The sequence below is a fragment of the Sceloporus undulatus genome, chromosome 2 (genome assembly GCF_019175285.1).
Source record: "Sceloporus undulatus isolate JIND9_A2432 ecotype Alabama chromosome 2, SceUnd_v1.1, whole genome shotgun sequence".
Classification (NCBI taxonomy): Eukaryota; Metazoa; Chordata; class Lepidosauria; order Squamata; family Phrynosomatidae; genus Sceloporus; species Sceloporus undulatus.
The window spans coordinates 256,486,009-256,502,435 of record NC_056523.1 but is presented as its reverse complement, the minus strand read 5'-3'; the positions used below and the strand labels follow the sequence as shown (position 1 = coordinate 256,502,435).

The window sequence follows — 16,427 nt, the reverse complement described above, 5'->3', positions numbered from 1 at the left end:
GTGTGTGTGTGTGTGTGTGTGTGTGTGTGTGTGTGTGTGTGTGTGTGTGCGCGCGCGCGCGCGCACGCACACGTGTGCACACACACACACACCAAGCTTTACTGAACACAGTGGAACTTGCTTATGAGTAGGCATGCCTAAGATTGCCCTGTAAACACAAGAAGTATGACTGCAAAAGCATTACATGAAACTGTTTGGTTTAGGGACACAATTTTTAGTAATAATCTACTGGTTATTACTAATCCAGTGCAAATTAGCAGCTAGTTGTTTTACCTGAACACAGTTTCTTGCATAAGAGGTTTTCCTGCAAGTGATTATTTCCAGCAATTATTTTTATATTATGTTTTTTTCCTAACAAAGGGTTCAGATCCATAGCAGTGATCTGGCTACATTCAGATGTCATGCTAAAACATCTGTTACCATTCTGAGGAAAAGTCTAGCTAAACCTTGGGTTTCCATGATCAGCTCCCCTGCTGTGGCTTCAAGGATGATATTGGAAGCTACCACTTCCATTCTAGATTAACCATGGTTTGGCATATCAGTTGAACCTTAAACTGTGGTTAATTTCAAATATGGTTTGCTAAAACAACCCCCCTTTAAAACCCATGCTTTAAAACATTTCTGATATTCTGGAGTAGGCAACCTGCTACCTTCCAGGTTTTTGAGTATAACTACCATATACCCTAGCCAGCCTGGCAAATAGTCAAGGATTGTGGGAGCTGTATGAAAAAACATCCAGTGGGCACCAGACTGACTATTCCTGAGATGTTTATAATCAATCATACTTTGACCATTGTGTATGATGTTACAAGCTGTAGTTAATGTAAAGGTGGAAGCAAAATCTTTGAATGTTTTTCTGAGGCAGCAGGGGTAAGAGGGAGCAGGCAAATACATTACTCCAACTACTATAAACATTAATTCATGGTTTATTTTAAGCTTGGAATACAGCCAATATGTGAAGCAGGTTGTCTTATGGATCCAGAAACAGTGACAAAAGGATGGTGGAGTTGATTAAAATTACTGGCATCTTAAAAATCTGTCTGCTGTTGGCTCCACTGTTGGACATATCAGTTGAACCTGATGGGCTACCTCAGAGATCATGAAGATTTATATATCCAAAAACTGGAGAAAAATGTGGGGAACATGACAAAAGAAAACCTACTTGTTCATAAATCATTTTTGCATAGGCAGGCCTTAACAACACCAAACTGCTTACAAGAGTATGCATCTTAAATTCTAGCTGTATTAGGCAGAAAAATACTTTGATCTTTCTCCTTTTCCCACTTTCTTTCCCCCTACTTCTTATTAAAGCTAAACTGTCAGTGTAGTAAGCTTTGAGTCATTATAGGCCTTGAATCATGTGGGTCTGTGGGAAGCGTTGCTACAATCTGTGTGCCAGCTGAATTCATGCAGAGCTTGCAGATACCTACTGAGTAACCACAAGAAGTCTGTCTATTTTTAAATGTGTTAATTTTAGTACACCTTGGTTTGTCTATGTGCTGTTGAAACATATCTCTGAATAGCAGGGCTCAGTCTGTGTAGCTTGGACACTAACTGCCAGGTAGAGCTGCTTTGCAAGAATTAGATGTAATTCTCCTTCCCTCTTTTGGTGGTGGAATGGAGTAGCCTAATGAAGGCATAGCCAAAGAGAGGATTTAAGTTTATGCAGGTTGTTTCTGGATACTCATGGCAGCACATTTAGGATTAATAAGATTGAGGAACATAAGCTTTGTTGGTATAATGTACTTCTGGATTAAAGCTTTTTATTTAAAGGAAAGTGTGGGAAATGAATTTAAGACCAGTCTTTTAATGTGACATCTGCTGGATCCTAGAGATGCTTTCTCTCCCTTCTTAATAGAAAGGTCCTGACTGTTAACAGCTGACTACTATGGAGAACTTTCATTGTGGATATAATGATGGAGAAAACTTTATCCATAGAAATTGTGCCTGCAATGGAGCTGTTCTGGGTAGAGTAGCTGTGGAGTGTCAACCCAGGTGCACCTTGGTGTGGTAAAGGGAAAGGATGAACAAGATGTATTGGTATATTCAAGAAAAGTGCTTAAATGATTAAATGTCCTTGCATGTACACAGAAATCCTAAACTCAAATCCATTATTCCTAAAGTTGCTGCCTTTGATGCTAAGTAGATATAAGCATATAGTGGCTTTAAAATCACATGTTGTAGATCATGCTCCTAGATGATGTAAAAACTGTAGTTTATCTGAAGACCAAACTGTTCAGTGTTACAATGTTTCCCTGTAGTTCAGAAAGGCTGTTTCTTTTGTGAGTGAGTAGCAAGAAATTTTCACCTTTTAAGTTTGTCATACAGGGCTTGGAGAATGGGAACAGAGCAGAACTGGGGAAAAACGCATGTTATCGCACGGGTGAACGCCGCCGATGCCTCCGGGAGTCCCGAATCCATTTCCCATCCGTTCCACAGCAGCCAATTTTGAAGAACGATTCTGAACAGTTCTTCAAAATCAGCTGCTGTGGGGTGGATGGGGAATGGATTGGGGACTCCCGGGGCATCGATGGCGTTCTCCCGTGTGATAACATGCGTTTTCCCCCAGTTCTGTTCCCTTCCCATTCCTGTTCTCCAATCCCTGTGTGATAAACATATTTGTTTAGAATAGGATAGGGAGAGAATGGAGGCCATTCCTCTCCTGCAAACCTCCCTCCCAAAGCTGTGTTGTCATGCTTGTGATTCTAGGAATCAGCCCAAATACTTCTGATTTAGGCCATATTAAGGGTGAAGGTAGTGAGAGCAAGGGGATCCAAACTGCTATAATTTGTAGCACTTTGGAGGTATTTTCTGGCAAAAATATAGCAGTGTCAGGCTTTTGTAGATGTCTAGCAGGGGGTGGGAACCACTCATCCCTGGTATAGGAGAGAGAAGGTTTGGAAAATGGATTTACATCACTGATTTAAAATGGTATTAATTTTCAGTCAGTCTACTCTAATTAGAATAATACATTCTGATTTCTTCTTTGGGGTGCTTCTAGATGTATCATTTTACTGTGCTGTTTCAATACATCCTTCTAAGAAGTGTATGGAACATCTAGATGGCATCTTCAACTTGCATTCTTCCCCGTTTTCCACATGGTTTCTTCCATCTTTGTGTGTGTTTATTAAGAAAAATCTATTTAATAAATAAAAAAGAAGAGAGAATAGCTTCAGAATCCCTTTGAACTGTGATTGAACCCTTCTCTCTGGAAGCCCCTTGTTGCTAATTCAAGGGCAGAAGAGGAGCACTTCCCCTCCCTTAGCATTCAGCATAGTTGTGAATCTGTCCAGTTGAAATCCACATGTCAGTTAAAGAGGAATAACTAGCATTTCAATTGACTAAATTGGATTAGGTCAAGGTATTCGAGCTTAACTAAGCCCTTCTAATATGTGGATCTAATTTCTGTGATCATTAGAAAGGAAGAACAAGGCCTGTTTGCTCATTCAGTGTTCAGGAAGACAGAAAGTAGTATGTGGGCATGCCTGCTGGTCTTAACATCAGTACATTCAGTGGGAGATGTGCAGGTTTAACCAAATGACTGGGTACTTGCAAAATCCCACCTACAGCTGAATGTGTATTCAGCTCTTCCTCTCCATGATTCCACTTATAATAATCAGTGTGTGGAGGGACAAAACCTAGGACAGTGGGGTAAAATAGGCCAAAACATTGAAGCAAATCTATTAAAGGAAGTGTGAACCATCTGCTGCAATGAACAGCCTTCCCCAGCCATTATAGGAATTGTAGTCCAGCATTCCTGGTGGGCCGCAGGTTGGGGAAGGCTGGGTATGAAAGGTGTATAGGTATTAATCTGCTTTTTAAGGGAGTTGTGAAATGTAATAAATTTATTCAAAAGAAGGATTTCTGTGGTATGTGCCAGTACAGCATGCTTTACCCATCAAAGAACCAATATATTTTCTTTTTCCCTCCCTCCCTCCTCATCCATGCATGACAGCATTTTGTATTGACCTTTGTATGTGGAGGGACATGGGGGAAGGAAGGATGGATACACTATATTTGCTGATAGAGCCTATGTCCTTTCAACTAAATTAACTGCATTTTCCAACTCTTTACATAACAGTGTAATTATAGCTATATACTGTATAGGTATACCCTTCTTTGTTTTTTTGGGAAATGAGGGCAACACTAGAGGAGTATTTCCCTGTAGTTGGGGAAAATCAGTTACCAAAAGGTGAGTAGCAGGAAATAAGTAATTGCCTGACTCCTTTGTTATGAAAACAAATGTCTATTCTTTGTCCTGTTGCACAATATTACCTGGTAGAAAAGCATGAATATTCTGAAAGCTGGTAGCTTGAAGGGTGGTAATGGCCCATAGGCATGCCTACAACTTGATAGTTTATGTAAATAGAAAGAGAAGTTGATTTTCAATATAACACCCTGCCCCCAAGTAATTCAAATGAATCGCTTGTCTTAAGTGATGAATGCATCATGCAGCTGTTCATCTTTCTGCTAGTTGAAAACTGCATGCTTAGCATATGACTAATCCTTTGCATGCTCACACATTTTATTACCCATTTGAAAATTATTAAAATTTGAATTAAGGTATTTGTGCTGGTAAAGTACAAAGTATTGTGTAACACATAGATCTTTATTTGCAGGTGTGAGAGTAACCTGTTAAATTTACATAATACAGTGGGTCCTTGGTATCTGCTGGGGGTAAGTTCCAGGAGCTCTTCTCATGGATACTAAAAATCCTGGATGCTCAAGTCCTGTTATATACAGTGGCATAGTAAAATGCTGTGCTTTATATAAAATTCCAAAAACAAGGTTAGCTTTTTGGATTTTTTCCCCCCTGGAATATTTTCAAGCTGTGGATGGTTGAATCTGTGGATGCATAACCTGTGGATATAGAGTATTGACTGTAAAAACATTGTTACCTTATTATCATTACCTTGTAACTTTTTTTAAAAAAAGATGAAGTATCAAGGTTAAGACACTATTAATTACTATGCAGTTTACTATGCAAGAAATACAAAAGCATGTACACCATAATTTTAAGTTGATTGTGTTACGTTGCATATTGGAAAGCCAGTATACCAGTGACTGACACACTTGATCATCCACATCAACAAGAACACAACGTTCTATACACCAGACAATGTATGGATATAGTGGATGGCATTTCTTCAGCAACTCATTTTTATTTTCTGAAAATATTACAAAACTGGACAAGTACAAGACACTTTTGCCTGTGAACTGATGAAATATTGTAAAAAAAAAATTCTGTCTTTCAACCTTTGTCCATTTTTAATTCAAATTTAAAATTTTAATTAGAAAAATGTCAGTAATGAAGGCAAATTCAGATACCAATATGAACTATAGATAAATCAGGTTAGGCATCATATCAGCCATGATAGGTAAAGTAGAATCATAACACTATAATAGTGGAATGTGAAAGGATGCCAGGATGGGCTCTTCTACCTGATGCATTTTTGAAGGTGGGAGAATCTGGCTTATGGGAATTCTTGTTGTGGATCAACACATAATTTCCGAGGCCTGATCTATATGAGCCCAGACTAAGAACTTTGGTTCTGAAACACTGAGTGGTTTTTTTTTAATTTAAAAAACACTTTTATATTACTGATTGTTGTTTGTGCTTTGTATTGCATAAAGTAGAAGCTCTTTTCTGTTGATTTATATTTTTAAAAATTGTAATTCATTTGAAGTGGGGTGGGGAAGAAATTTAATTCTTCTACCAAGAGGAAAATTAATATATTCCAACAATCCAAATGGCCCAGACAGCTTGCCCACCGGGGCATCTTATTATGTAGACAAAGTAGCCATTGTTCTTCTCTCCAAGTCTGTGTTGCCTCAGTCTACATCAAATAATGTTCACAAGAAGCATAGTGAAAGTAATGATTCCCTTTCAAAGAATCCAAATGTTGGAGATTATTCCATCACTTTGTTTAAATAGGACCAGATGGGCTTGGAAAGCACAGCATGTCAGAGCAAGATCCATTTGTACATGCTGGCTTTAATTATTAATATGGCTTGTAAAATACTAACCACATTGTCATCTAGGCATGTTGGTTTGAAACAAGTAGTAATCTGAAATAAGTACACCCTTTTCTATCCTTTCTCATGGAATGTGCCAATCCATGTTCTTTGTACAGCACAATCTGTATAGATAATGATGAGTAAATTAATTAATTGAAAATAAAAATTGGAATGGGGTAGGCTGTGATCATAAGAAATTCTCATTTGGAAACAGGTTCCATGCGTGAAATCGTAAATTCATGGTGCTGGAAGTGGAGGATCTGTTTTTGTAGCTTGATTCTAAAGCTGCATTCACACTGCAAAAATAATCCAGTTTGATACTACTTTAACTGCCATGGCTCAATGCTGTGGAATCCTGGGAACTCTAGTTTGTTGTGACACCAAGGCTCTTTGACAGAGAAGGCTAAATGTCTCACAAAACTACAGTTTCCAAAATTCCCTAGCATAGAGCTATGGCAGTTAAAGTGGTGTCAAATTATTATTTCTGCAGTGCTGATGCAGAATGCCACCTTAGGTTGATTCAGGAGAGACATTTCTGGATGCAGAAATGGACTGTCATGGTTGCTGAGGGTTTTGGCAGCTATCTTTTTGAAGATCAAGAGGTTCTGAAGGAGGTACAGGCTGGATTGAGACACCAGCAAAGTACCTGTACAGGTTTTCATATGGTGGTTGTCATGTTTTAGCTGGGACTCAGTGGAAACTCTGAAATACATCTCAGTTTTCAAATATCTTGGATTCCCTGTTCTGTCTGAAGGAACTCAAAGACTGGATAGTATTATATAGTACAAGAAGTTTGCATTTCCTTTCTCACATACATTCAATCAAATCCTTCCCAGAGTCCTATGACAAAGAGAGTTTCTTCCATCTGTGGAAGCTGTCTGCATAGCAAGAAGACAGATTTAGCCACTTTCTCTCAGTTGTTTGTAGTCTGCAACTACATATATGTTGCTTTTACGCAAGCATGGTTATAATGGAGAGGATGGGGTACCACACACCTCTCAGTGTGTGTTTAGACAACACGTCTCAGGAATGCCTGAACAGAGTTTGTTTGAAGGAACAAGTAGAGTGTCTGAATTATATAGATCAGGCCTTTTAAGGTGTTCTTGAAACTAGGACATGGGAAGGCCTAGTGTTGGTGCAAGGTGTACTTCCTATCAGAATGTGGGGTGCTGTTTGCTACCTTTTTTGGGGGGGAGCATACAGCAGGCTAGTGATGTATAACAAGAGTGTTAGCGATGCAGATAGAACACAGAAAGACATCACCATTACAATAGAGATATGAACATTAACACTGTGAAGCTGTTATACTATCATGTTTATCCCTAAGCTTTATATGAATGTAGCTGAACATGGTAGCAGTTCCTATGGAAAAGTAGGATAAGATGATGCAAAATAAATAAACATATTTCTTCATGTTATCTACTTTCCTGTACTATTAGAATTTTCAAAGCCTGGAAATGCAGCTGTTCAATGCCAGGTTATGAAGTGGAAGAGCATTGTTGAGCAAGAACCTGATCCTGGATGAACATTCTAGCCTGGCCTGCATTACAGAGACCTGGATGGATGAGATGGGAGGTTCTATACAGCAAGAGTGGAGGCCTTGGGGGGGTGGAGTCAGTGATCTGTTGCAATTCTATTAGCGTCACCAGGTGCCCCACCTGGATTTGAGTGTGTATTTTAAGGTGGTTGGCCAGGACAGAATAGGGATTCTGTTCACATACTACCCACTCCACTGGTCAACAGTTTCCCTTCCTTAACTGACAGAATTGGTATCATCAGTGGTATTGGAGTCCTTCCAGCTTGATGTGCTGGAGGACTTCAGTATCCATGTTGAGACTAGTCTGACAGAAGCAGTGTCCTCCGTGATAACCATGGGTTTATCTCAAGTATCTGTTGCCACCCCATGCTACAGGACACACTCTAAACTTGGTTTTCTGTGCTGGGCAGGATGAACTATATTGTAGTTCCATTGCCATGGACAGATCATTGCCTGGTAGAGTTTAGACTCACTGGGACTTGGAGTCTTTTCATGGATGAGGGGGGTGATTCATAATTTTCCTATTTGATGATATCTGAGAAAGAAATGTAGTTAACTAATGTAATGGCAGTGATGCATATAGCATGCTTGTTAGAGTAAACCATGGGCTCACATTTCCCTTGTTGTTCTTCTGTACTCAGATTCCCTCTGTGAAAGTTTTTAGTGCAAACCATACATTACTTCAACAGATAGATAACAAACTTTTGTTCTTGCCTTCCAAACCAGAATTGGAAGTCATGGTTTGATTGTGGTTCAATTCTGGTTTGTGGAGGAAGGACAAGCTTCATTTTGCTGATTTAAATATTCAGACATATGATGGTCTTTGTCCTGAAAAGGATGTTAGACAGGGAGTTGCAATGTAAAAGGAGGAGTCATGCATTTGCTAATCACCACATGTAGGGGAAAGGGAAACAAAACTCCAGTTCAAATCCTTTCTAACAGCTGTCATCAGAAATGAGGAAACTTGTTCACTGGAGTGAAGGGATGTGTCATTTGGGTGGTAAGTTAAAAGCCAGCATTCTAAATCTTTAAAGCAGGGGTAGGCAACCTTTTTGAGTCGGGGGCCAGGTTGCTGTCCCTCCAACAACTGGGGGGGCCGAAGCCAGGGGGTGGAGCTTCCACCCTCCAGGGGTGGAGCCACATGCCAGGGGTGGAGCTTCCACCCTCCAGGGGCGGAGCCACACACTGGGGGTGGGGCTTCCACCGAAGCATCATCATCATCACCACCACTGCCACTATCATTGTTACAGCAGACCTTTGTTACAGCACTTTGGAAAGTCACACTGTCTCACCTTCATAAATAATAAAAATAATGAAATGAAATAAAAAGCAATAATAAAAAATAATGAAATACAATAAAAAGCAATAATGAAATAAAAAAAACAAAAATAAGTGTTATATATTTTTAAAAATTAATGGAAAAAACCCAAGGCAGACCTGAAATGACTCACCTTTCCACCTCCTCCCCCTCTTTCTCCTCCTCCTCCTCCTCTTTCTCATTGAGAGGGGATTTTGCAGAAAGAACACCCAGGGCAAGTAGTAATAATAATAATAATACTAATAAAGTTACAAGCAAGGAAATTACTAAAATACAATTGAAAATAAACTGCAGCAAGCATGCACACTGTGTCAACCCAGAAAAGCCACAAGTTGGTGAGAGGGCATTTTGTAGAAAGAACACCCAGGGCAAGTAGTAATAGTAATAATAATAATACTAATAAAGGTGCAAGCAAGGAAATTACTAAAATGCAATTGAAAATAAACTGCAGCAAGCATGCACACTGTCAACTTTTTTTTACTTTTTTCAACTTTTTTCTTCTTCAACTGTTTTTACTTCAGCTCACCCCCTCCCCCAGTGAACCTTACCAACCTCTCGCCTTGCTGTGGCTGCAGCTGCCGCTCTGGCACCCTTTCTCCCTGGCTCTGCACTCCTTCTGCCTCCTCCTCCTTTCCCTGCTCTTAGGGAGGAGGAGGAGGGCGGAGGGCACGGTGGAGCCTGCTGCAGGCCCACTGCAGCCCCTGGAGCCCTATTGGAGTGCTCCAGGGACTGCACCGGGCCTCCTAGATGGGCGCTGCCATTTTGTTTTTCAAAATGGCGGTCGAAGTCTCACGTGACCTTTGCCATCCTGAGGTCACGCAAGACTTCGGCCGCCATTTTGAAAAACAAAATGGCGGCACGAAAACGGGGGAAATCGGCGGCAGGACTGCGCAGGGGCCGGCAGGAAGGCCTTGGTGGGCCGGATCCGGCCCGCGGGCCGCAGGTTGCCGACCCCTGCTTTAAAGCATGTGGCTCTGACCTAGTGTTCTAATAGATAAATGGCTCCAGTGGTTTAAAAAATAGTGCCCCATCCCCAGCTTGGTTAGAGCTTGACTTTAATTTGCAACATTTTAAATTCAATTATCTGTCAGGTTGCTCACATTAGTTGTGCTTCTCTCCCACCCCCCCATACAGATTTTAAAAGGTCATGGTTATCTTCTAAAATTTCATATACAGAGGTTTTGTAGTTGTTTTTCTTGTCTGCTCATATTTCTTTTTATTGAATACAGATATTAAATATTCATTGGTTTTGTTGTTGAAAGGTTTCCTTTCTTATTTTGGTAGTAGCATAATTTTTGTTTGTTATAACCTTTAGAGTTAATCTGCAAAATTTACACTGATTGTTTTTGAAAAGTCATAAAATTAGCAGATATAGAAAAAGGGCTTTGACGTAAACATTAATTTTGGAATACTCTGATTTGGCAATTACTAGATAGTTGTGATTCCTTTTTTAATTATATTTTTTTAAAATTTAGTCTCCATGGGCCCTTTCACACTACACAATTATAGTATAATAATTCCACTTTAACTGCCATGGCTACATCGTGTGGAAACCTAGGGATTGTAGTCTAGGGAAGCTAGATTGAATTTCTGTAACTTCTCTGTAGTCATTATTTTTGTTTTCTTAATTTCAACAGTAAGATAGGGTGACCTTGTCTGACCCCCTTTCTGATTGGAAACCATTTTGTTTCTCTGTATTCTGTTCTGATGGTAGCCTCCTGTCCTGAGTACTGGTTGTTCATCAGGACAATCAAATGTAATGGTACACCCATTTCTTTAAGACCAGTTCATAGGTTTTCATGATCTATGTTAGTCAAAGGTTTTGCTCACGTCTATGAAGCACGTGCTGATCTTCTGGAATTTCCTCATGAGCTCCCTTATCCTTTGTATGTTTGCACTGTGATTCCTAGTGCCTTTTCCTTTCCTGAACCTGCTTGTACTGCTGGAATGTCTCATTCCATATATGGCAGGGGTCTTTGCTATAGAATTTCAAGCGTGAGTTTGCTTGCATGAGAAATTAATGCAATGGTCCTGAAGTTGGTACAGTCTTTTGTGTCTCCTTTTTCCCCAGGAATGTATGTTGATAATTTTCAATCTGTGGGCTACGTACCCTCCCTGAAATTCAAGTCCCAGGATTCCATAGGCAGTTAAAAATGAAATCATAGTACAGTACTATAAATGTGTAGTGTGAAAAAATCATATGTATTGCTGGTGCTATTCAGGTTCTCCATTCACAAAGACTTGTGGAAATCAATATTTTTATACTTGCTGTGTGCAGGTCAACATAGGAATTGTGAGCAAACGTTCAGTTTTCTAGTGGCTTTTGAGTTGCACAGTGTGGTTCTCATAAGCAGAACTGCTGCCTTAATTAGCATTGATGTACATAGTCATACATAAAAGTCTACTTGCTATGCAATTTTTAGAAATAACATGGGGAAATAAATATATGAGCATGTTTTCTTAAATGTTTTATTCATCTTTGTTTTTTTTTTTTTAAATCCATATTTTTTTCCATTTTTTCAGAAAAATTAGGCTTCAGGAAATAAGCTGGGGGCAGGGGTTTTTCCCCCCAATTTTTTCACTCACACACTACAAACTTTCATGTCTGTCTTACATTCACCCACATTTTTAATAATCAGTTTTCAAGCATTGAGAAAATCCATACTAAATTCTATATCTAGCAAAGTACAAGATAGGTTTGGTCATCCTTTTCTTTTAGAATTACAGTCGGCCCTTCTTATACATGGATTTTTTTACTATATACATGGATTCAAGCATCCACAGTTTGAAAATGTTCCAAAAAAGTATAAATTTCAATTATCAAACCTTGATTTTCCATTTTTTTTTATAAGGGATCCCATTTTGCTGTGTGATTATATTTAATGGGACTTGAACATTCACGGATTTTGTTATACCTTGGAAGCAAACCCCAGTGTATAACAAGAGTCCACTGTAGTGCATAATGTTTATCTTCCAAATCAAAATGCCTCATTTGAAATGTGTGTGACTAAAGTTATAATTTGTACCCTTTCACTCACTTGGGATGGTTAAGGTATTATGGTCATGCATAGTAGGATTGTGGTGGTTGACAATTACTCACCCCTGTAACATTTTAAATTGATATACACAGTGTAAAATCAAAGCTTCTTCGGCTCATAAAACCCTGGCACTGCTTTATGGGTTCCATAAAAAAGGTCAAAACATGTAATTAGTACAACTAGAATGTAAAATAGTGATAAGAAGAGGTGTGTAAGGAATCAGTTGTGTTCTGCTGTGTGCAAATTATTCTGTAGAGCAGCGTTACTCAAACTGGTAATGCCTGAACCAGTGTTAGTTCTAGAGGCATGGGCTGCCAATCCCTGTAAAGTTTCCAAGAAAGAAAGAAAATCAAAGGTGGCCAGTGCACATGAATTTGGTGGTGGTCTCCCGCATCAGATAGCCTGAAAAGCACTACTCTTGAATACTGAGAGGATATCTCAAAATGTTTGCATCCTGCAGCCAGTTGTGAATTCGGTCCCTTGGTCAGATTAGGATTTGTGACCATGAGCAAGAAATCCAGGCAGCTGATTTGAGGAGACAGTCAACTGACAGGTTGGCTTGAATCCTTTGAACTGACTTCTCATGTTACTTGGAACTTATATGTGTGTGTCCAAGTCACCTGTCAATTTACAGTGACCCTATGAATTTTAAAGGTTTTTCATAGGCAAACAATATTCAGATATGAATTGCCATTACCTTCCTCTGAAATATAGCCTACATAACCTGATATTCTTTTGTCATTCCAGGTCAGATCCTGCCTAGCTTCCAAAATCAGAAAGGATCTGCTGCCTTTAGAGTATTTAGGCTGCTAGTTGGGACATACAAAATCATTTGCCTCTAAGTCCGTCCATCAATCTAAACCCCTCACCTTGCTAAACTGGTGTACAAAATTCCTGGGCTAAACCCTCCTTGGTCTTGCCTCACCCTAACATGTAGCAACACATTTTGGGCCTTTTGTGTACTTGCTGCTCTGGAACTTGACCATCAGCCTTTTTTGACCATGTCATCTTCTTTTAGTTATTTCAATCCTTGCTTGTTTTTTCAAGCAAGAGCTAAGCTTCTAGTTGTGTTGTGTTTTAGAGCTAACCCAGTGCCTGATATGTGTATACATCCAAATGAACATAAGAGAAACCGTACCAAATCAGTGTCAGGCCAAAGGCCTATCTAAGCCAGGACTGGGTTTGTTTTTTGTTTTGTTTTTACAGTGGTCACCCAAATGCCCATGGGACACTTACAGGAAGTAATACATGAGTACAACAGCTTGCATTGTTCACCTTGACACTTCCTGGCTGTCCCTGTTTTTCTGCAGACTGTGAAGTCTCCTGTACACTTGTACTTGCTCATGGCATAGAAGATGAAGAAGCTCAGGGTCTTTGCAGACAATTATTTTGAATGTGAAAAACACAGTTTCTTCCTTTTTGAAAGTGTGCTGCCATTGTTTGCTAATACCATCTCAATTACCCTGTTTTACAAAAACACTTGTTTTCTCTGCTCTTCAGGGCATCTACTGATTAGGAAGCTTTTGATATTTCATCAAAACAAGTAGAATGAAACTGATAAGCGGTTGCACATGTTAGAAAATGTATCATCTTTAGCTCTGGAAGCTGGATATAAGAATGCAGAAAACCCTGACTAGAATAAATTCTAACATGTAAAGTCGAAGGCTTTCATGGCATCCATATTATTTTTGTGGGGTTTTTTTTTTTGGGCTATGTGGCTGTGTTCTGGAAGAGTTTATTCCTGACGTTTCATCAGCATCTGTGGCTGGCATCTTCAGAGAATGTTGGCATGAAAGTGAGTGGGGTATATATATACTGTGTGAACCTTGGTTGGCCAAACACCAAAATCAAGACCCAGCAGTGCAAATGAAAACCACCCAGCATTAGGGGTTTTTTCCATCAGACAATGGATCACTATTTAAAAGGACATCCTGAGGCCTTGCCATTGCAACAGACCAACACAGAGATTACGATGTAAATCGCTTCGTCTCATCGAAGTATATATACCCCAGTTTCTTCCATGCCAGCATTCAAGATGCCAGCCACAGGTGCTGGAGAAGTGTCAGGATTAAACTCTTCCAGAACATGTCCACATAGCCTGAAAAACCCACAAAAAAACTAATTTCTAACATGCTTTCCCCACTTCTTTTTGCCTATCCTTTCCTAACCAATCTTTTAATAATTAAGTATAAAGATCAAAGACAAGCAGTATTTGCTTTAGCATGATTATTTCCAAATTGCAAGCTGTGCAAATAGACTAGTTTATTCTATAAAAAAAGCATAGTTTTGATAAATGGAAGTCATTAAAATGTAAATATTTATTACTAATGATTATATGATACAAACTACATTTCAAAAGCGAGAGAGACACAATTTTTTATAATCTACATTTAAACTTGCTCATAAATTGTGAAGTTAGGGTGTGTCTCTTCCCAGTTACTATAACAATGTTGCGTAGTATTAACGTTGTTGTGAATGACAAATATCTTAACACTGTGAATCTTAAGTGGTGAACCCCAGGAGACATTTATACTGTAGATGTATCCCCTTTCACAGGGCCTTTTTGTCAAATACATTAGATATTTCAGTGCAATTTACCTTGACAATTCCTAGAACAGGCAATTGTATTGAAAAGGAAATTTCATCCATTTCATTATACGTTTCACAAAAGAAATGAGTTTAATTGCCCAGGTCAAATTGCTTATTTTTTTTCCCCTCTCTGTGCTCTCAGTGGAGAATGTTAGCGTTGTCAAAGAGTGGAAAAGAAGGGGGGAGAGAGAGAGAGATTCATGATACAATTCGTTATGCATTAGTCTTCTCTTCTGGGAAATAATGCTGAAATGAAAGGTGGAGGGTTTCCCTTGTCTTTCTCCCTCAGGAATAGGTATAAAATAAATCCCCCACAAGGTTTTGAAAAGACTATAATCCCTGCACAAGTACAGCTGCGAAAACTCAAATTAAAATTGTTACAAGTGCAAAGGTGTTCAGGCATTTTTTAAAAAAAAACTAGCAGTATTGTGACTGTTGATAGTTGTTTCCAAATATAGTATTAAAAACGATCTGCTTTAAAATTTCACATTCCTTGGCTTTTCTCTGTAGTACGTGCCTACCTTATCTAAGGAAGATAACCCCTTTCAGAGATTGCCACATCCCTGTGAACATCTTCTGTGGTTTAGATGAGCGGTAAACACGCTGAAAGAATGAGTCATATTGAACTAGCCTTAGCTAATACCTGAATTTAGTATGTCCCACCCCACATACCATTTGAGGGTCTATGTGGTGCTTTTTGCCTGTCACACTTCCTGACAGAGGTGATGAATCAATCTTTCTCATGTCCCCACTTTATATATTAGAACAGTGAAGTATAAACAGCAGGGCCGGACAAGCATTACTACAGAATGGGGTCCTGACATGTCTACAGTGAATGTCAATTCCTAAAAAAACTGTTATGAGAACAATGGTAGCCCTTGAGAAGACTGCTAACTCACTGTTGCTAGTGCTTTTTCAGTCCTAATGCTTCCTCCACCCCATGATTGTTGTTGCTGCCTTGTAAATTCCCCACTTGCAGGTAAGTAAAGGGGTGGGATGGGTGCTTTAGGAACTGGCTGTTGGACATGAACGGGGAAGAATGCAAGCCTGGAAAAGGCTTATGGAGTCTTAAAAGCTTCTCTCTTTTGGGACACCCTTTTTAGAAACCCAGAGGTTAATTTTTTGAGCCAGTTTTCTGTCAATCTCCATGCAATCTCTATTTCAGTCTATTCCTAGAACTACTGTTGCCATCTAACATTGACATGTCTACTGGTTGCTACTTGCAATTGCAGAGTGGCTCATTTATCACATTACTTTTTACTACAGATGGGCAAAGTATGGTCCTTCAGACACTATGGGCTGCATCTCCTAGCATTCTTCATTATTAGCTAGACTAGCTAGGGTTAATGGGAGCTACAGTCCAACAACATGTGGGAGGCTGCCCTGTTCTCACTCCTGCTTTACAGATGTGGAATGTAATAATAATAATAATAATAATTATTATTATTATTATTATTATTATTATTTTATTTATATCCCGCCCCTTTGAGGTCAATCGGGGCGGCTAACAATAATAAAATACAATACAATATATACAAAAACTTCCCTCTCCCCCCCCCTTAAAAAGTTATTAAATCGCTTATAATTAAAACCAACAAATTAAACAACATAACACATACACACTGTTACAAAACAGACAAAAAGAAAACAGCAAACTGTGGCAGCAATCCACTCAAATTTCCAGAGAGGACCTTAGGGACTCTCATGAGAAGAGGGTTCTTGTGGGTGGGATTATCTATCCAGGAAAGGCCTGCCGAATGTTCCACTGGCTTCTCTTTTTCTAGAGAAAAGGGAAGAATTTATGGAGTCTTTACATTTGGTAAAGACTTCTTGAATAGAACCACATGTTACTTTGTCACTACAGCTCACTTTCTGGCTTAAGCAATGCTGTTTGCTCACCAAAGTCAATTGCAGATGTTAATATTAG

General features: G+C 39.2%; 1 protein-coding gene across 6 annotated transcripts in view; it reads left to right on the top strand.

The window, feature by feature from the left end:
- Positions 1–16,427, top strand: part of SEMA4D (semaphorin 4D) — a 143,619-nt gene that overhangs the window by 23,555 nt on the left and 103,637 nt on the right. The window lies entirely within an intron of this gene.